At 48.0% G+C, this 22,469-nt stretch overlaps 1 long non-coding RNA gene and 2 pseudogenes across 1 annotated transcript; all 3 read right to left on the bottom strand.

Moving 5' to 3' along the window:
- Window positions 1–1,928: 1,928 nt before the first annotated feature.
- LOC121004603 lies at window positions 1,929–22,404 on the bottom strand. Its single transcript, XR_005779791.1, has 3 exons — window positions 22,326–22,404; window positions 21,635–21,637; window positions 1,929–2,003 (listed from the first exon to the last, which is right to left on the bottom strand). It is a non-coding gene; the product is annotated as an uncharacterized LOC121004603 (long non-coding RNA).
- On the bottom strand, window positions 2,138–2,258 carry LOC121006533 (annotated as a pseudogene).
- LOC121006661 lies at window positions 3,295–3,341 on the bottom strand (annotated as a pseudogene).
- Window positions 22,405–22,469: the final 65 nt, after the last annotated feature.

Raw genomic sequence — 22,469 nt, forward strand, 5'->3', positions numbered from 1 at the left:
TCTTTGATCTACCAGCAGCTGTCTTACTTTGTTGTACAGACAATTTATATTAACACCAGTATTTGTTAACTTTTCTATTTCTTTGTCTATTTTTACAGCAGGTGACTCTTCTTCCTTCTTTTCTTCTCCTTTTACTTTTTCCCCCCTTTAAATCTCCTTTCTTTTCATCTTTCTTGCTATCTCTAACGACCCTCCTAATTCCAACTTCTTCTTTTTGACTCTCTTTTTTTTGACTCTCTTCATCTTTTCTCTTCCTTTTTATCTCTTCTCCTTTCCTTTTAGTACATGACGAATAGACATGACTGTCTTCACCACACAAATTACACTTTTTCTTCTTTTTGCATACTGCTACTAAATGACCACTCTCCTCGCAATTAGCACACCATTGCTCTTTACAGGTGTCCTTCTCATGGCCATATGTCTTAAAGTTCTTACAAAAACCAGGCATGCCATTGAAAAATAAATCGCCATTGATTGCTCGAATTTTAAAACTAGCTGGCGGAAGAATCACTTCTCCCCCAGCATTCTCCTTGAACTTCACAAAGAAATTCCACTTAGTGGACCATATACCATATTTATTGAGAATTTTCCCACTACAGGAAATTTTCTCACAAAAACGTAGCAAAAAAACCATAAAAACCAAAAAAACACCGTCCATAACAGGACTCAGCCTGAAATGTTCCACTCTCTTCAACACGGAATCACATATATCTTCGGTAACAAATACCACATCATACATCCCACGTTTAGGAAATTCAAGCATGGAAAGGATGAACTCCTTGCGTACCTCAATAAGTCCCATCAATGCTTCTTCCACCAAAAAGGTAAGTCCCTTCTCCTTCTTCCTGGAATCCAGCAACAAGAACCGCACGCCATTCCGAATCCTTTCGTACGCCGGTACTTCGTCCATTTCTGGACTCTGGACATCAATTTCAGCCATCTCCGTCGTCATCCGAACTGAAGCCACGACACAGGGACTTGAAGCGCCCTACTACGAAAGTAGCAGGCAAGGTGATCGCTTCCCGTTGCCCAGGGACGAAGCCGCTCCCCAATAGCAGCAAGGAGGTAGGACCGAACTTTTCAGCGTGGCCCACCTCCAAGGCAGAGAAGACGGGTACCCCAGGCCCCTTCTGACCAAGACCCAATGTATCCCTACACCTGATCTTAGCCAAAAGGCTGAGAAGCGATAACCTGAAAAGGGTTCGCAGTACAGGCCGATGGTCCCCAATGCAAAACACTTCTGAAGGTGATAGACTTAAGGGCCCCAGCCCCAGACACAGTCCGGGAGGCTTCTTTCTCTCACAAACCAGGGAAAATGTACGTCCTACGCTCGGAAATCACCAGCAGGCTCCTCTTCATGTTCGCCATCTGCATAGCTCCGCCCACTTTTGGCCACGCCTTTTCTTCGCACGTAAGTCCTGGTGCCAAAGCACGATAAAAACCGATAGGAGGAGTGAATGGAGAAGTAGTGAAGAGAGAAAAAAAGAAGAAAAAAAAAAGGGGGGTATGCATTGTTGATTGTGATGTCAGGGCCCCATTGTTGAGTGTTCCGTCAGGGCCCTTGTGATGTCATCCACTGACCTGACCTTACTTGACCTCTGACCTGACAAGCCTCCTGTGACACGTGCAGTGTTCCGTCCATTGTCCAGACAAGGTAGGTCCAGCTGCTGTTGATACATAGGAAATGCTGGACTACTTTTTAGCCTCCAAGTAATCCAGTTGAAAAGATCCACAAGAGGGAGACACAGGCAAACTTTACTCATTTATTAAAGCACTGGAAAAGCTAAATGGTTACATTCAGCCAACTTGCTACAAATCAGCATCTCAGGTGCACAACAGGCCCAAATCAAACCCAAGGTGCGTGGAGGTCCAAACACTTCATTCAGGTGATAAGCCAATTAACCCATCAGTCTTAATTGGATTTAGGGTGTGAGGAGACTGGCTGGCTGGCTTGCTTGGTGCTGGAGCAAACCAACAGCTGATGCAATTAGGAGATTGACAGACTAGATGCAGGTACGCAGAAAGCAGCACAGCACTGACTGGACAGAGAGAGAGGAAAAGCTGAAGTGCAGACTCCTGATGCAGGAAGGATGCTTGCAATCAATGTACTTCATTCTGTTTTTTCATACAGGATTAAAAGGGGTGCACCGGTCCTGGAGGTACTGCAATACCAGATTAATGCGTGGAGTGGACAGAGCAAGCTCTTTTTCCATCTCCCTGTTCTAAAAATCCATTTAATATACACTCACCTAAAGAATTATTAGGAACACCATACTAATACGGTGTTGGACCCCCTTTTGCCTTCAGAACTGCCTTAATTCTACGTGGCATTGATTCAACAAGGTGCTGATAGCATTCTTTAGAAATGTTGGCCCATACTGATAGGATAGCATCTTGCAGTTGATGGAGATTTGAGGGATGCACATCCAGGGCATGAAGCTCCCGTTCCACCACATTCCAAAGATGCTCTATTGGGTTGAGATCTGGTGACTGTGGGGGCCATTTTAGTACAGTGAAAATTGACATGTTCAAGAAACCAATTTGAAATGATTCGAGCTTTGTGACATGGTGCATTATCCTGTAGGAAGTAGCCATCAGAGGATGGATACATGTTCTCATTCTGTTTACGCCAAATTCGGACTCTACCATTTGAATGTCTCAACAGAAATCGAGACTCATCAGACCAGGCAACATTTTTCCAGTCTTCAACAGTCCAATTTTGGTGAGCTCGTGCAAATTGTAGCCTCTTTTTCCTATTTGTAGTGGAGATGAGTGGTACCCGGTGGGGTCTTCTGCTGTTGTAGCCCATCCGCCTCAAGGTTGTGCGTGTTGTGGCTTCACAAATGCTTTGCTGCATACCTCGGTTGTAACGAGTGGTTATTTCAGTCAACGTTGCTCTTCTATCAGCTTGAATCAGTCGGCCCATTCTCCTCTGACCTCTAGCATCCACAAGGCATTTTTGCCCACAGGACTGCCGCATACTGGATGTTTTTCCCTTTTCACACCATTCTTTGTAAACCCTAGAAATGGTTGTGCGTGAAAATCCCAGTAACTGAGCAGATTGTGAAATACTCAGACTGGCCCGTCTGGCACAGACAACCATGCCACGCTCAAAATTGCTTAAATCACCTTTCTTTCCCATTCTGACATTCAGTTTGGAGTTCAGGAGATTGTCTTGACCAGGACCACCCCCCTAAATGCATTGAAGCAACTGCCATGTGATTGGTTGACTAGATAATTGCATTAATGAGAAATAGAACAGGTGTTCCTAATAATTCTTTAGGTGAGTGTATGGTCCCCAGATAGGGGACGTATCAGATATTAAACTGATAAGAACAGATTTTTGATTGAAAACGTCTTTATTACAATCAATCGTCATACATGCATACTGTGGTACTGTGACGCAGCACAGCACTCAATAAATTACAAACAATCGTCTTGGTGAGCATGGCATTGTTATATAAAGACACAGGCTAACCTACGCTATATATCGCAATGCATGCTACACTATCATATTTATTCAATCACAATAAACCTTACAACAAAGCATACAGACAGTGATGCGGGTGGGGTGGTAGGGAGGGGGAACTCACATGTCCGAAGCTTTATTTATAAGACAAAAACACACGGGGGGAGAAGGGGGGAAGGAGAGGGGTTCAGTCCTCTTCTTCGTCGACGTCCTCGGAGATGTTGTAATCCCGCAGCAGGCTGTGGATAAGTCTGCGGCAGTCGAGGATGGACATGTTCTCCCTCCTAAGCACGAGCCGGCTCCTGGAGACCCAAATAGCGTCCTTAAAACATTAGTCACCAGGCCTCCTGGATGGCCTCAACAGTATGAATCCCAGGAAATAGTCCATACAGCACCGAAGTGCATTGCAGGCTGTTCCTGGGCACAGAGTCTTTGAGTTCATGTTCCAGGGCGTCGAACAGGCGCTGTGCAAAGCGGCACTCCCAAAACAGGTGACAAGATGTTTCCTCCACAAAAGGGCAGCTGGGGCAGTACCGGGTTTTGCACAGATTACGGGCATGCCTGAATGGCCATCCATGACAAGTCCTTATGCCCATTGGTCAACCTGTTTGACGACACATTAGTCCAAGCTGTCTCTACGGTGTCATCATGGATCCCTGGAATTGACTCCACCACATCCTTTGCTCTGATGAGTTTGTGGATAGTTTTTGGCTTCCACAAGTCGGGCTTGAGGCCCTGCAGTTGATGTTCCCTCACAAACCTGATGACGTCTCTTAGAACCACGGAGCGTGCCAGTTGTAAGGGATGGAGCTGTCCCACTTGTCCCAGCCCAGACCCCTCCAGAGGGGCAGGAGGAAAAAGCGAGACATAGCCTTGCCCGCTGTCACGGCCACGGTTTGGCCGTGACTCCTTGGGAGCCGCATACTGCTGCCCGCGGTTTGGGTTGTTGTTTCAACCGCAGCTTGAGGCATGATGTTGCTTGTCTCAAGTGCGGTTGCCGCGGACAACAGGTATGTGTGCGGTTCCTTTTGGAGTTTGTGTGCGTGTATGTATGCACTGTTGTTAGTCTGTGTGCACTCTGTGTATTGTGTGGTGTGCACGGACACCTTTCCTGCACTGTAGTTGCCCGTGGCAACGTTTGTCGTTGTGTACATGTGGTGGCAGTGTCCCGGCCATGGCTGACTCCCCGGACACGGTTGCCACCCATGTCGTTGCCTGCGGCAACAACCACAGTGTGTTTGTTGTGTTGGACACTTTCCCTTTAAGTTGGTGTTTTCCCTTTCCTGTGGTGCTGGAAGGGTTAACTCCCTTCCCAGTGTGTGTGATGTCACTGGGTGTGTCTGACCGTTGGGTGTGGCCTCTTAGGCCTATAAAGCCTCTCACTTTGGCATGGCTCCGGAGGTTGCTTCAGTCATGCTTTGCTGTTGCAGCCTCCTGTGATTTCCATCTTCTTGTAAGGGCCACCCTTCCGGTCATAAGTTCTAATACCGTGATGTGTTGTTGATGTCTTGTGTCTTTGGTTTTTGTGCAGCTATGGATGTCCTGGTCCCTGTGTGTCTTCATGTGTGTGCTGTTTACCTTTGTCTGTGTGGACAGCCTTTCCTAAGCACGGGTTCCAGTCAGCAAGGCTGAGACAGGTTTGTGTGGAACTGTTAGTGTTCACCTGTCTTATCCATAGTCCTGTTTATGTACCCCCTTCTTCATGCTGCTTGGCCAGTGAGACTCCTGCTCCTCCGTGCCTAGGAGGAGTGGGTTGTCTTACCCTGCTCCTTAGCCCAGTGACCGGTCGGAGGGTAAGTCAGGGCTCCGAGGTTCCTGCGCATGGGTCCTCCTACCATCAAGGTCGGCCCATGCAGGTAGGAGACAGGGTCAGCGTTAGGGACGCAACAGGAGGTGACCTGCTCCCTAATTCTGTGTTCCTGGCGAGTAGCGACTGGACATCTTCCGTCACCGCACGGCTGAGGATTTCCCCCATCCTCAGCCGTGACACCCGCAGAGCCGTTTTGTAGTTCTCAGAGTCCGGCGTACGCTGTCACAAACAAAGGCGATCCGCAATAAAGTGGGCAGGTCCGGTATGCCCTTTCCGCCCTTGCGGGGCTCTTTGAATATGATGGCTAGCTTTACTCTGTCCATCTTATATCCCCAGATGAAGCGAAACACTATCCTGGTGATGGCCCTGGAAACGGTGGCAAGAGGGGGCCATGCCTGTGCGGTGTACTGTAGCACAAGCAAAACTTCATTACGCAGGACGAGTGCTTTTCCTTCAATCGTGAGGAGTCTGAGGCTCCACAGTCCAAATCTTTGATTTACCTTGGCCAAGCGTTCTTCCCAAGACCTGAGGGCTGCGCCTTCCTTCCCGAGCCAGACTCCGAGGATTTTGATGAAGTCCGATTTGATGTTTAATGGGAAGGGGGCAGAAGAGGCCAGTTGCCAGTCCCCGAAGAGCATGGCTTCTGACTTTCCGCAGTTGACTTTGGCCCCTAAAGCTTGTCCGAACTCCTCGCAGGTCTGGACGAGTGCAGTCACCGAACGCCGGTCAGCTCAGAAGACGGTCACGTCGTCCATCAACAGCGAGCACTTGACCTCGTAGTGTCCTGGTCCTGGTGCGGTGATCCCTCTGATCTCTTTGTTCTGCCGGATAGCCTCCGCAAAGGATTCTATGACACAAACAAAAAGGAGAGGTGAAGAAGGGCAGCCTTGCCTGACCCCAGAGAGTACAGCGAAGGGGTCAGTCTTCCAACCGTTCACCAACACCGTGCTGCAAATGTCAAGGTACATTAGGTCAACAAAAGAACAGAACCTCCTGCCCAGACCCAGCCTGTGCAGCGCCTTGCCCATGAACTCGTGAGAGACCCGGTCGAATGCCTTCTCCTGGTCCAGGCTGACCAGAGTGGCATGAACACGGCGGTCCTGGATGTAGTGCACCGTGTCTCTCACAAGGGCGAGGCTGTCTGCTATCCTGCGGCCTGGAATGCCGCAGGTCTGATCCGGGTGGACGATTCCGCCGATGACGTCCTTCAGCCGGTTGACCAGTTCCTTGGCGAGGATCTTGTAGTCCACGTTCAGGAGGGAGATGGGACGCCAGTTTTTCAAGTCACATCTCTCCCCCTTCCGCTTATACAGGATCGTGATCATTCCTTCCCTCAACGATGGGGGCATCCTAACCTCCACCACCATCTCCTCATAGAGTTCCAGCAGGTCCGGACAGATAAGATCCCCCAGCGCTACATAGAGCTCTGCTGAGAGGCCGTCACTGCACGGGGTCCTGCCGGACCTAAAGGATCTAGCGGCAGAGAGCACCTCCCCCACCGTCAGAGGGTCATCCATGGCCTCCGTACCTGTTAGTGATACCTGACAGGAATTTATCGGCAGTCGTCTTGTCGGTGTTCTTCAGGGAGTAGAGGTCGCTGTAGTAGTCTGTGACGACTCCCATCTCTTCCTCCTTCCCCGAGCGCATGTTGCCGTCTCTGTCTCGCAGTTCGTTCACGGGCGTGTGGCCGGCGTGGAGTTTCCTGAAAAAGAAAGAGTTACAATTCTCACCCTTCTCCAGGTTCTCCACTTTGGAACAGAAGACGATTCGCCTGGATTCCTCCTCAAAGTGCCTTTTCAGGCTCTTTTTGGTCTCCTCCAGGTCCTCTCTCACGTCCCAGCCGCACCAGTGAAGATCTTGCAGGGACCGCAACTCACGCTGCAGCGCTCTGAAGGCCTTCTTCTTCTCACACGCCTGATGTTGTTGTTTGGCCTGAAAGAAACAACGGAACTGGACTTTAAATGTACTAGTGACTGGTGGGAGTATGTTAAACAAGCATTTGTCGTTCCGCCAGGCTATGTAGGTGTCCCTAAGCTCCGCCAGCACATCTCCCCGACTCAGCAGATTGCAGTTAAGCTTCCAGGACCCACGGCCCGGGGGAAACCCGGTGCCTAAGGTGCACTGGACCTGAATGGCCCTGTGGTCGGAGAAAAAGCAGGGGACCATAGAGTGCCTACACAGCCTGACTGCCTGAGAGTTAAACACAAAGTCGAAGTAGGAGTGAGTCATCGGGCCGACACCACGTATAAATAATGGAGCCGTTCCCCATGGATCCCACAATGTCCTGCAAGGACGCTTCGGTCACCATCTCAATAAGCAGTTTGGAAGTGACGTCTAGCTTGCTTGAGGTCCCGGAGCTGCGTCCATCCCCTTCTATCGGGCAGTTGAAATCCCTGGCCATCACTACGGTCTTGGTAATAGCGAGCTGCGATCGTAGGGCCTGGAATAACTCCAGTCGCTTACCCTTGTCAGGGAAGGGCGTACACGTTGATGAGCCTAACCGGCTCTCCCGCCCAGGAGCCATCTACGACAAGTAGCCTGCTGCAGACGAGCTTCTGGACGGAGTCAAGTGTGAACGCGTTTCCCCTGAGGAGGATGGCAACCCCAGCCGACTTACAGTCGCCACCACCGGACCAGTAGGAGGGGCCATGGGACCACTGCCTGGCCAGGTGGTTGTAGGACCTAGAGGGGGGCAAAGCACACTCCTGCAACATGTAAACGTCAGCAACCTGAGAAGTAAGGAAGGTTAGTATCGTCTGACGTCTAGACCGATCCCTGATGCTCCTAACATTGATGGAAAAAAGGTTAAAGTTTGCCATCATGTATAAGAAAGAAAAAGGTTAGCAGCGAACGATACAACCTAGTTACCACTCCGGACGTCCGGTGGTTTCTCTATTTCTTGTCCGCTGTCTGTGGACGGGGGGAGATGTCAGCTTACCCTCTTTCTTGGATGGCTTCTCTTTGGGCTTTGCCGCCGCCTGGACTGAGGCTTGGGAGGGGTTCTGGACGGCTGGAGCCCTGGCTGCGACTGAAGCCCAGGTGTGATCCCTCTTTGGACAGTCCTTGTAGACGTGGGAGGCCAGTCCGCACAGGTTGCACGCCACCTTCTTTGGACAGTCTTTGGTCTCGTGACCTATGACCCGGCAGATTCGGCAGGGATCCTTCTTGCAGTTCCTCATCTCGTGGCCCTTCTGTCCACATTTCCTGCAGAACTGTGGCATATCCGGGTAGTAGATGAGGCCATAGGAGTTCCCGAGCTAAAAAGACTGGTGCAGGTGCTGGAGGCAGTCTTCTGCGGTCGCGTCTTTGTTCAGTTTCACGACCGCTGACCACTTCCCGGTCCAGAAGCCGAGTCCGTTCAGGATGTGGGTGGGTTCCCTCACCACTGTGTAGAATCAGTTCAGGAAAGTGGTGATGTCTTTGCCGGGGGTGTGTGGATTCCTCATAGACACCGTGATCCTTCTCTCCTCCCTCTGAATGGGGCAATTCCCGACAAAGTGAGAAAACGTGGAGTCCTATGTGGCCGATTTCATCTTCTCCCAATATTTTCTACAGATGTTGACTGACGCAAAGGTCACGTAGAAAATCCCGGTTATGAAGGTTTGGACGCTGAGGTTCTCTGGCTTTGAAAATCCCTGGCCACCAGCATCTTCTGGCAAAAGATTTCCTCGGTCATCTCCGGGGTCTTTGCATCCACCTCATTCAGCTTCATGGCGACGGTCTGCCGCATCCAGAGCTCCAGGAAAGGAGCGGCCTGGCCGGGCTTTCCGCCGCCCTTCTGCCGGGCAGAGGCTTCGGGTCCGGCCCCGGAGGGTCCAGGGGGCTTGGGGCTTCTTGGTTGGTCCAGCAGGTTGTGGCCATGGCTACTTCCCTCTAGCCTTCTTCCTGGAGTGTCTTCGCAAAGCATCCCTTTGCCCAAGTGGGCGGGGCTATGCGGGTCTTCTCCTTGCTGGGCGGAGCTTCTGCCAGGGAAGGTCTTCGCCGAGCTTCTTCTTCTCGTCGGGGTTCCTCGAGGCCGGGGTCTTCAGTCCTCGTCCTCGGGGTTCCTCGTCGAGTCTTCACACAGACTGATAAGAACAGATTTTTATTAAATTTTTTTTACATTTTTATTAGAAAAACTTTAAAAACATTTACACTTACCATCATAGATACAAGAACAAAAAAAAAATTATATATGTAATTAGCTCAGGAAAAACCTAACTCACCAAACTATTTTAGAATAAAAAACCTAGACTTCATTACTAACTAAACTATTCCACATATATATATTCCATAGGGTAGCTGCAGATTTCCCTAACTTTTTCCTATCTTGTAAATAATAAACATATATCTCACTTAAGGCCAAATTAACACATTCTCTTGCTTCAATAATGTCTCTTTTAAAAAGCAATATATTACGTACTTTCCTGGTGGCATTTTTAACACAGTTGATCATGACCCACATTACTCTCTTTTTTTTCCGGCCTTACGGTGTTTTTCAGGCCATATAGAATCAGTTCATGATCTAGTCTCTTTAAATCGCAGGTGTATTTCAAAACTACTCCGACTCTTCTCCAAACCTCTTGGGCAAATGTGCAATTCCAGAACACATGCATAACAGATTCTTCCCTTGAACAGTTCCTTCTTGGACATTTTGATGTTGCACTTAATCCCCTTCTATGCTGAAATACTTTTGTTGGGATACACTCATGCATTATTGACCATGCAAGATCTTTTAAATTTACTCAGATAGGCCATATTTGTTATGGTCTTACCTGCTTGCTGCTCTCCTTCGTTTGACATGTGCTGGCGGCCATCTTGGTTTCTTGTAGCCTTCCACCCTGCGGCTCCTCCTTCCCCTGGAGGAGCTGGATGCCTAGCTCATATATATAGGAGGTCTGTGGCTTCAGTTCCTTGCTTGGTCCTCTTGTGTTCACATGCTTCTAAGACTGCTGCTGCTTCTGGTTCCTGATCCTGGCTTCGTCTGACTACCCTGCTGGTTCCTGATCCTGGCTTCGTCTGACTACCCTGCTGGTTCCTGATCCTGGCTTCGTCTGACTACCCTTCTGGTTCCTGACCTCTGGCTTCGCAAAGACTCTGCTCGGTTTCACCATCCGTTTGGACTTTTGCTTTACAGCTTTATTTTCAATAAAGCCTTCCTATTTTCACTTATCTCTTGTTGTACGTCTGGTTCATGGTTCCGTGACTTTAGGACCAAGCCATGAATTCTGACGGTACAGGGCCACCCTCGCTACCCACGCTGGTTGCCAGACTTGATCAGCAGGATCACCTGTTGGGTCGGTTCGCTGTGGCGTTGCAAACCCTGCTTGAACGCACGGCTCATTTCGCTCCCGTTGCCGATGGGTCGGTTGTCGCTCCTGGGCTCGCTCCTACTGCCGCTCCGGTTGTTGCGCCAGAGTCTACCACGACACCTGTTGTTGCGCCTGCGGTGTTTCGGGGTATGACCGGTTCTGCCCCTCTTCCACAGCGCTTTGGGGGAGAGCCAACTCAGTGCCGAGGTTTCCTTAACCAGGTGGGCATTTATTTCGAGTTGCTGCCACATGCCTTTCCCACTGAGAGATCAAAGGTGGGCTTCTTGATCTCGCTGCTCTCGGACAAGGCCTTGGCCTGGGCCAGCCCTTTATGGGAGAACAACAATCCGGTGGTTGCCGAGTTTTCCGGTTTTGTTGCTTCTCTTCGGAAGGTATTCGATGTGCCGGCTCGTGCTGCCTCTGCTGCGAAGCTCCTTATGTCCATCAGACAGGGTTCACGATCCGTAGCTGAATACGCCATTGAGTTTCGTACCCTGGCAGCAGAGGTGGGCTGGAATAATGAGGCTCTGGTCGCTGCTTTCTCTCATGGTCTCTCGGATGCCTTGAAGGACGAGGTTGCAGCTAAGGACCTACCAGTTGAGCTCGAGTCTCTTATTTCTTTCCTGATTTTGATTGACACCAGACTCAGGGAGAGACCTTCCTTTAAGGAGAACCTGCGGAGGTCTTCTAACAGATTGGTGCCTACGTTTGCTGTCCCACCCGTGCCTCCCTCTCCTCCCACGCCTCCTGGGGATGACTTGTCTGGGGGTGAACCCATGCAGCTGGGGTTTGCTCGCCTGTCCGAGGGGGAGAGGGCACTCCGGAGACGCGAGGGCCGATGCATGTACTGTGGTCTCGGTGGGCATTTTCGGTTGGCATGTCCGAACCGTCCGGGAAACGCTCGTACCCTGAGATCCTGTCGGGGGCAGATCTTGGGTGGAGTCTCCTCGTCCCCGGTTTCCCGTGTTGACAAAGCACTGATCACTGTTGTCCTCTCCTGGGTCGGGGGCTCGGTGACGACCCAGGCGTTGGTGGACTCTGGTGCTGGTGGTTTGTTCATTGATAGTGTGTTCGCTGCCGCCAATTCCATTCCTCTGCAGGCTCGAGGTTCCCCACTGGCTCTTGAGGCGATAGACGGCAGACCCCTTCTGCCGCCACACGTGACTCATGAGACCCTTCCAGTGGGGATAGCCATTGGTGCCGTTCACAGAGAGTCGGTCTGCCTCCAGGTTATTTCGTCTCCACACTACTCGGTGGTCTTGGGGTACCCCTGGCTCCAGAAGCATAATCCGACTTTCGATTGGAGATCGGTCGAGATCCTCTCGTGGTCACCGCAGTGTGGGGCTAGTTGCATCCACGGGTCTGTCAAGTTGCTGTGTACTTCCTCGGACTCTCTGTTGCCTCCTGAATACGAGGAGTACCGGGATGTATTCGATAAGGTGCGCGCGGTTGCCCTACCTCCGCACCGCCCATACGATTGTGCCATAGAGTTACAATCTGGTGCCGTTCCTCCTCGTGGCAAAGTCTATCCACTGTCGGTAGCGGAGAATGAGGCCATGGAGGAGTACGTGAGGGAGGCGCTTTCACGCGGACACATTCGCAAATCCTCGTCCCCGGCAGGGGCTGGATTTTTCTTTGTGAAAAAGAAGGGCGGTGAGTTGAGGCCTTGCATCGATTACAGGGGTCTCAATCGCATCACGATCAAGAACGCTTACCCGATACCCTTGATTTCCGAGCTGTTCGATCGCCTTAAAGGGGCCACGGTCTTTACCAAACTCGACCTGAGGGCGGCATATAACCTGGTAAGGATCAAGGCGGGCGATGAGTGGAAGACCGCGTTTAACACCAGGACCGGTCATTACGAATCCTTGGTTATGCCCTTTGGGTTGTGCAATGCGCCCGCAGTCTTTCAGGAATTCATCAATGATGTTTTCCGTGACCTGTTGCAGCAGTGTGTGGTAGTCTATTTGGATGACATCTTGGTATATTCTGAATCCATGGAGGCCCACATTCTGGATGTCAGACGAGTGTTGCAACGGTTACGAGAGAACAAGCTGTTCGGTAAGCTTGAGAAATGCGAATTTCACCGATCCCAGGTAACCTTCTTAGGTTACATCATTTCCGCTGAGGGGTTCTCCATGGATCCTGAGAAGGTTTCGGCTGTCTTACAGTGGCCCCAGCCCAGTGGTCTTCGTTCCCTGCAGCGCTTTTTGGGCTTCGCCAATTATTATCGGAAGTTCATCAGGGACTTTTCCATGCTGGCCAAGCATCTCACGGATCTGACCAGGAAGGGCAGTAATTCCCAGGTCTGGCCGCTCGAGGCCATCTGAGCTTTTGAGGCCCTAAAGTCCGCCTTTGTGTCGGCTCCGATTCTGTCGCATCCCAACCCTGGGTTGCCCTTTGTCCTCGAGGTGGACGCGTCTGAGACGGGAGTAGGCGCCCTTCTGTCTCAGCGTAGAACACCAGAGGGTCCTCTGCTTCCTTGTGGGTTTTACTCCCGGAAACTGTCTTCCGCGGAGTGCAACTATCAGATTGGTGACGGGGAGTTATTGGCCATCGTGCAGGCCCTTAAAGAATGGAGGCACTTGCTCGAGGGTTCGGTGGTTCCGGTTCTCATCCTGACGGACCACAAGAATCTGACCTACCTTTCTGAGGCCAAGAGATTGACACCACGTCAGGCCAGATGGGCTCTGTTCTTGTCACGTTTTAATTACGTGGTCTCCTACCTACCCGGTTCCAAGAACATCAGGGCGGATGCCTTATCACGGCAGTACTCCGAGCTGTCCAGGGAGGAGTCGATTCCGACTTCGGTCATACCTCCGAATCAGATCCTGGCCGCCATTCGCACCAGCCTGACCTCTCCCCTGGGTGAGCAGATTTTGGCAGCTCAATCTGGTGCTCCCTCTGGGAGACCCAACGGCAGATGTTTTGTGCCTGAGGAGTTGCGCACTCGGTTGTTGCGAACCTACCATAACTCCAAGACCGCGGGGCATCCTGGAAAGAATCAGCTGTCCTGGGCTGTTTCACGTCTGTTCTGGTGGCCTTCCCTACGTTCCGACATCGCCGCATATGTAGCGGCATGCTCCGTTTGTGCCCAGAGTAAGTCCCCTCGGCACCTTCCGTTGGGCCTTCTGCAACCCATAGCCACCGGGGAGCGCCCATGGTCACACCTGGGGATGGATTTCATTGTGGACCTCCCTGCATCCCGAGGCCATACGGTCATTCTCATGATTGTGGATCGGTTTTCCAAAATGTGCCACTGTGTTCCTCTCAAGAAGTTACCCTCTGCACAAGAGTTGGCCACGATTTTTGCCAGGGAGGTCTTCCGGTTGCACGGTTTGCCTAAGGAGATTGTGTCGGATCGGGGGAGTCAGTTTGTGTCCAGGTTCTGGCGCGCCTTTTGCTCCCAGTTGGGGATTCATCTCTCCTTCTCCTCGGCCTACCACCCTCAGTCCAATGGGGCCGCAGAACGATCCAATCAGGCCTTGGAGCAATTCCTTCGTTGCTATGTCTCCGATCACCAAGACAATTGGGTTGACCTCCTGCCTTGGGCTGAGTTTGCCAGGAACACGGCGGTGAACTCTTCCTCTGGGACGTCTCCCTTCATGGCCAATTATGGGTTCCAACCTGCCGTGTTACCGGAGGTATTCTCTCCCCAGGATATTCCGGCTGTGGAGGATCACCTTTCCGTCCTACGTGCTTCTTGGGTACAGATCCAGAAGTCCCTTGAGGTCTCTGCGCAGCGCCAGAGACTCCAGGCTGATCGCAGACGAGCGCCTGCTCCTTCCTACCAGGTCGGAGACCGTGTATGGTTGTCCACCCGCAACCTCAACCTTCGAGTGCCCACTCCCAAGCTGGCGCCTCGCTTTGTTGGTCCCTTCCGAGTGCTTCGCAGGGTAAACCCGGTAGCCTATGCCCTTGCGCTTCCTCCTGGCATGCGGATCTCCAACGTGTTTCATGTCTCCCTGTTGAAGCCACTGGTGTGTAATCGTTTCACTTCCTCGGTTCCTCGGCCTCGTCCGGTCCAAGTGGGCAATCGTGAGGAATATGAGGTGAGCAATATCCTGGACTCACGCCTGGTCCGCGGTCGGTTGCAGTTTTTGGTCCATTGGCGTGGTTATGGTCCAGAGGAGCGTTCCTGGGTTCCCTCCGCAGATGTCCATGCTCCTGCCTTGCTCCGAGCCTTCCACGCACGCTTCCCTCAGAAACCGTTTTGTGCTCCGCGGAGGAGGGGCCCTTGAGGGGGAGGTACTGTCATGGTCTTACCTGCTTGCTGCTCTCCTTCGTTTGACATGTGCTGGCGGCCATCTTGGTTTCTGGGTTTCTTGTAGCCTTCCACCCTGCGGCTCCTCCTTCCCCTGGGAGGAGCTGGATGCCTAGCTCATATATATAGGAGGTCTGTGGCTTCAGTTCCTTGCTTGGTCCTCTTGTGTTCACATGCTTCTAAGACTGCTGCTGCTTCTGGTTCCTGATCCTGGCTTCGTCTGACTACCCTGCTGGTTCCTGATCCTGGCTTCGTCTGACTACCCTGCTGGTTCCTGATCCTGGCTTCGTCTGACTACCCTTCTGGTTCCTGACCTCTGGCTTCGCAAAGACTCTGCTCGGTTTCACCATCCGTTTGGACTTTTGCTTTACAGCTTTATTTTCAATAAAGCCTTCCTATTTTCACTTATCTCTTGTTGTACGTCTGGTTCATGGTTCCGTGACAATATTGCACATTTTCCAACAGTCCATAGACTTGTCCGAAGAATAATTTGACACCATTTCAACTAGTTGCTCCTTCTCCAGTATATTCCTTACTTTTTTTGGATTGCTCCGAATAATATTAATTTTCCAGAACGTATAATCTGATTATTTTTTCTAATATTGCGTACTGTTTTGGTGGTGTTATTATTATTGGAGTTGTCAGTGATAATTGAATCCATTCTTTTACGAAATAAATGGCCAGCTGCATATCTCAAGAAATAGGACCATGTAGGCTCTGTATGTATTGCTTTCGCGCATAGAGAAAAATATTGCAAGTACAGAAGTCTTTTAAGGTTTGGTATTTCTTTGCCTCCATATTTTTTTTTATTTGTACATAATTTGCCTCTTTAACTTCTCCATCTTTGAGTTCCAAATAAATTGAAAACAGCTTCTCTGTAGTTGTTTTATAAGATTCTTTTCTGGTGGGAATACTTGTGCTAAATATAACAAAATGGGTAATAATATGGCTTTCATAATTAGGTTTTTCCCCTCAATAGTTAGTTGTTTTAATCTCCAGAAGTCTAATTTTCCTTGTACTTTCTTTTTCACTATTTCCCAACTTTTCTTCCCATTGTTTTCTGCATCGAAGATTACTCCAAGTATTTTTATTTCTTTTGATTGAATCTTAATATCAGGCACTTGTGTATCTGACCAGTCTCCAATCACGTAACATTTTTCCCTGTTTAACTTAAATCCTGAAGCGTGGCAAAAAAAGTCTGTGACTAGGAGAGCTCTCCTTAGTGATGTCTTATTGGTGCAGAAAATTGTAACGTCATCCATATAAGCATTGACTTTAACATCTAACCCATTACCTCCAGGGATTGGTACTCCTCTGATAATTTTGTCCTTTCTTATTAATGCTAATAACGGTTCTATTGCACAGATGAACAATATTGGTGATAGGGGACATCCCTGTTTCACCCCGGATTTCAGAAATACTTGGTCTGTCAGAAACCCATTTATAGAAATTTGACTATAAGCCTCGTTATACATTGTTGAAATTTGCTTTATCATTTTTGTTGGAAAGTTCATATATTCCAGTACTTTCCACAGAAACTCATGGGATATCCGGTCATATGCTTTAAGGAAATCTAAAGATAAAATCGCCAGCTCTTGTTTCCTTTCACTCTGGTACCATATACAGTCTTTAATGGTGTTCAAATTTTTGCATAGACTTCTCTCTGGTACTCCACATGTTTATTTGGATAACTTTCCCAATAACTTTCTTTATTAGAATAACCATGAGTTTAGCTAAGATTTTATAATCAACGTTAAGCAATGTTATAGGTCTCCAATTTTCAAGACTTTCCCTTTCTCCTTTCTTGTACAACAAAGTGACTATCCCACTCCTCCAGGATTCAGGTAACACATCACAAAGTAAAGCTTCTTTGAACACTTGTACAAGGTCTTCTTTCATGATGTTCCAAAACATACTATACAATTCAATCGGTAGGCCATCGGAACCAGGTGCTTTGCCTTTGCCAAAACTCTTAACTGTTTCATGTAGTTCTTCCATTGATAATTGTATATTGAGATGCTATTGTTCTTCTCGTCCAAGTTTACCTTCCAGAGCCTCTAAGGCGTCGTATACAAAAGAATTGTCAATCTTTTTCTTGTCAAACAGTCTCCGATAGAACATTTTGGCCTCCTTTAGCATATCTTTTTTCTCAGTTTTATCTGCTATTTTTGTAATGACCTTTTTGAAGAAGAATCTCGAACACTTTTCGTTTTCTTCCAATTGTTTGACTTTACTATTAAAGATGATCTCTTTCCCTTTATTGTAGATCGCTTTTTTATATTTTCTTTTGTTTTTTTAATTAATTCAGATACTTCCACACCAGCTTCTTGTAGTCTCAAGTAGGTCTGTAATTTTGTATTTAAGTCTTTGAACCATTGTTTCTTCTCCTTTGCCTTTTTAATTCCAGCTTTTATGAAGAATTCTTTTGTTTTTATCTTGACATACTCCCACCATTTTAGAGCTGTTTCAAAACTATTTTTGAGTTTGGTCCATTTTTTGTAATTGTGAACAAAACCATCTTTTATGTTTTTGTCTTCCAGCAAATCTACATTCAATCTCCATGTACCTTTGCCTTTTCCACCACCTGGTATTTCTATTCTTGTTTGGATAATTTTATGGTCAGAAAAGATGTTTTCTTCCACACACATATTTATTGGCTTGAATGTTTTGGAAATGAAGAAGTAATCCAACCTAGATTGCACAGAAGTATTGCTCCATGTACAGTCGTGGCCAAAAGTTTTGAGAATTACATAAATATTGGAAATTGGAAAAGTTGCTGCTTAAGTTTTTATAATAGCAATTTGCATATACTCCAGAAGGTTATGAAGAGTGATCAGTTGAATTGCATAGTCCTTCTTTGCCATAAAAATTAACTTAATCCCAAAAAACCTTTCCACTGCATTTCATTGCTGTCATTAAAGGACCTGCTGAGATCATTTCAGTAATAGTCTTGTTAACTCAGGTGAGAATGTTGACGAGCACAAGGCTGGAGATCATTATGTCAGGCTGATTGGGTTAAAATGGCAGACTTGAAATCATTGTTCTTCCATTGTTAACCATGGTGACCTGCAAAGAAACGTGTGCAGCCATCATTGCGTTGCATAAAAATGGCTTCACAGGCAAGGATATTGTGGCTACTAAGATTGCACCTCAATCAACAATTTATAGGATCATCAAGAACTTCAAGGAAAGAGGTTCAATTCTTGTTAAGAAGGCTTCAGGGCGTCCAAGAAAGTCCAGCAAGCACCAGGATCGTCTCCTAAAGAGGATTCAGCTGCAGGATCGGAGTGCCACCAATGCAGAGCTTGCTCAGGAATGGCAGCAGGCAGGTGTGAGCGCATCTGCACGCACAGTGAGGCGAAGACTTTTGGAAGATGGCCTGGTGTCAAGAAGGCCAGCAAAGAAGCCACTTCTTGCCAAAAAAACACATCAGGGACAGATTGATCTTCTGCAGAAAGTTTGGTGAATGGACTGCTGAGGATTGGGGCAAAGTCATATTCTCCGATGAAGCCTCTTTCCGATTGTTTGGGGCATCTGGAAAAAGGCTTGTCCGGAAAAGAAAAGGTGAGCGCTACCATCAGTCCTGTGTCATGCCAACAGTAAAGCATCCTGAGACCATTCATGTGTGGGGTTGCTTCTCATCCAAGGGAGTGGGCTCACTCACAATTTTGGCCAAAAGCACAGCCATGAATAAAGAATGGTACCAAAACACCCTACAACAGCAACTTCTTCCAACAATCCAACAACAGTTTGGTGAAGAACAATGCATTTCCCAGCATGATGGAGCACCGTGCCATAAGGCAAAAGTGATAACTAAGTGGCTCGGGGACCAAAACGTTGACATTTTGGGTCCATGGCCTGGAAACTTCCCAGATCTTAATCCCATTGAGAACTTGTGGTCAATCCTCAAGAGGCGGGTGGACAAACAAAAACCCACTAATTCTGACAAACTCCAAGAAGTGATTATGAAAGAATGGGTTGCTATCAGTCAGGAATTGGCCCAGAAGTTGATTGAGAGCATGCCCAGGCGAATTGCAGAGGTCCTGAAAAAGAAGGGCCAACACTGCAAATACTGACTCTTTGCATAAATGTCATGTAATTGTCGATAAAAGCCTTTGAAACGTATGAAGTGTGTGTAATTATATTTCACTACATCACAGAAACAACTGAAACAAAGAACTAAAAGCAGTTTAGCAGCAAACTTTGTGAAAACTAATATTTGTGTCATTCTCAAAACTTTTGGCCACAACTGTATATCCTGGGTCTCTATCATTTTGTCACGGAACCATGAACCAGACGTACAACAAGAGATAAGTGAAAATAAGAAGGCTTTATTGAAAATAAAGCTGTAAAGCAAAGTCCAAACGGATGGTGAAACCGAGCAGAGTCTTTGCGAAGCCAGAGGTCAGGAACCAGAAGGGTAGTCAGACGAAGCCAGGATCAGGAACCAGCAGGGTAGTCAGACGAAGCCAGGATCAGGAACCAGCAGGGTAGTCAGACGAAGCCAGGATCAGGAACCAGAAGCAGCAGCAGTCTTAGAAGCATGTGAACACAAGAGGACCAAGCAAGGAACTGAAGCCACAGACCTCCTATATATATGAGCTAGGCATCCAGCTCCTCCCAGTGGGAAGGAGGAGCCGCAGGGTGGAAGGCTACAAGAAACCCAGAAACCAAGATGGCCGCCAGCACATGTCAAACGAAGGAGAACAGCAAGAAGGTAAGACCATGACACATTTGTATTTGACCAGACATCTATCAGGTTTAAGTCCGATATTAAATTATTTAATTGTTGTACTGTTTTGTCAAACCGTCTTGTTTGTTCACCGGTTCTATCTTTATCCTTGCATGCACAATTAAAGTCTCCTCCTATAATAATCGGTGTCTGGCCTACTAAAAAAGGCTGTACATCTTCTAACAATTCAGCTCTTTCATGGATTTCCGGAGAAGCATATATGTTCAGTAGTTTTATTTCCCTTTCATTATATTTTATATTTGTCAGCAAGGCTCTCCCTGGAATTAGTTGTATAAAAGACAGTATTTGACAGTCATTACCTTTGAATAATACCCCGACTCCGGAAGCCTTATTACTATTCTCGCCAGACCACAGTGAGGTTCCTTTTGTCCACTCTTGTCTTAGTTCCGCATAATTCTGAGAATACTCTATGCCACATTTGTGTAGAAGAATAATGTCACTATCCACCGTCTCTAAATATGAAAACATGGCAGCTCTTCTAGTTGCCCCCTTAATGCTCCTCACATTAAGAGAGGAAATTTTTAATATTTTAGACATTGTTCATTTATTTTATTTCATAACAATCTAAACAAGCAACTCTCACGAGAAGTTCTTTATAAATTCTCTTCAGAGGTGTCATTCTGATTCAGGTCATTTCGTCACTGGATCCACTCGATGACATAAATAATACCTGATTCCCAGGACTGTCAAATTGTTGTATAAAGGTTGGATCCGACAAATGAACACTAGGTCTCAGCCCGCTGTCACTCTCATCCGCGCTTAACCGGGAAGGTCTTTTCGTGTAGAGGGTTTCTTCTTCCTGTTCACTCGCTTTCCTCTTTGCCTCTTTTAACTCAACTTCCATGGTTTCTCCCCCTGCAGACTTCTCCTTCACCCCTGTTCCAGTGATAGATCCCTCTACCTCTTTTACAGGGACCGTTGTTCTTGGAGGAATCTTCGCAGGGTCCACCTTTCCTGGGATTCTGGATGTACCAGCTTTCGGTATATTTGAAGGTAGGCTTACTTTCACAGGTTCCTTGACACCAGCTGTTGCTGCACTAGGATTACTCACAGTTGACCTTCCCGGAATCAAATACGCTACAGTCTTCTTTTCATCTGGTTTCTTCTGATTCTCCGGTTTTTCACCCACATTTGCCGCAGCTTCTGCATACGATTTTCTTGATCTTTTAGAGCATTCTTTGAATGCATGTCCTTCTTCTTTACACAGATTGCAGACAATTATGTTTGGACAGTCCTGAGTTTTATGACCTGTCTTTTGACACTTTTCACAAAAGATCACCTCCTCTGGACACTCTGCCTGCACATGACCGAATTGGTGACATTTACGACAGTAGCTTGGCATCCCGGGGTAATATAAGTATCCTCTGTCTCTCCCAATCAGAAAGTTTGATGGGGGGCGGCTCAAACCCCCAATTCCCCCTGGTTCACCATGAATTGGTATTTGCCTGTCCATAGGTCAGCCTCATTCATCAATTTTCAACAAGATTTTAAGTTCAAACAATATCTCGCTAGGAAAAATTCTATATCCCCTATGGCAACAAAAGGGTTATACATGTGGATAACCAAAGGAATGTCCCCGTTGAATATAGCAAAACAAAATCAAGTCCTTTCAGAATTTCGTCATTGTGATGTAACTTAAGTTCTTCATATAGGTTTTGGCAGTCTGACATATTTTCAAACGTAATAACATAGGTACCTTTTTTGGAGTCATTCAAGGCCAAAATGTTCTCTTTCCTTACTTGCAATGTCTTGATCAGAATGTCGTTCACGAAATAAAGCAGCTTGATCCTTTCTCTTGCTTCCTCTGACACCTCTACTGCAACGGAATTTCAAATCCTCAATTCGCCCTGTCTGGCAAATCGGACGTTACGCATATGGAATGCCATCTTCTTATCGATCGCCTTCTTGAATCCTTGCTTTGCAGCTCAGACAACTCTTCAGCCAAGTCCGGGCAAGCCAGAAATCTTTGCCAAAAGGCAGAGAAGCGATACCCGCTCAGCCTCGACAACTGGGTCGCTTCTCGCCCCAGAGCACTTCTCAAGGCAACAGCCTACAGGCCCCAGCCTCAGCCACAGTTCGGGAGGCTGCTTGCTCTCTCACAAACCAGGAAAAAATGTGCGTCCTCCATGTTAACCATCTGCATAGCTCCGCCCACTTTTGGCCATGCCTTTTCTTTGCACACAAGTCCTGGTGCCAAAGCACACGAAGCATAAAAACTGATAGGAGGAGTAGTAGTGAAGTGAAGAAAAAAAAAAGTTATACATTGTTTATTGTTCCGTCAGGGCCCTAGTGATGTCATCCACTGACCTGACCTTACGTGACTCTGACCTGACAAGCCTCCTGTGACTGTGACGTGCAGTGTTCCGTCCATTGTCCAGACAAGGTAGGTCCAGCTGCTGCTGCAGATACATAGGAAGTGCTGGAATACATTTTAGCCTCCAAGTAATCCAGTTCAAAAGATAGATCCACAAGAGGGATACACAGGCAAACTTTACTCATTTAATAAAGCAAGGAAAATGGTTACATCCAGCCAACTTGCTAAAAAAGGGTCAATTTCAAGGGACAACTCAGCATCCCAGGTGTGCACAACAGGCCCAAATCAAACCCAAGGTAAGGGGCGTGGAGGTCCAAACACTTCATTCAGGTGATAAGCCAATTAAGCCATCCATCAGTCTTAATTAGATTTAGGGTGTGAGGAGACTGGCTGGCTGGGTTGCTTGGTGCTGGAACAAACCGACAGACTAGATGCAGGTATGCAGAAAGCAGCACAGCATTGACTGACTGACTGGGCAGAGAGAGGAGAAGCTGAAGTGCAGACTCCGGAGGGAGGCAGGACACACACACAACTTTCCACTTGCTTGCTGGAAGGATGCTATTTCTGT

This window comes from Bufo bufo, chromosome 6 (genome assembly GCF_905171765.1).
Source record: "Bufo bufo chromosome 6, aBufBuf1.1, whole genome shotgun sequence".
NCBI classification, from domain to species: Eukaryota; Metazoa; Chordata; class Amphibia; order Anura; family Bufonidae; genus Bufo; species Bufo bufo.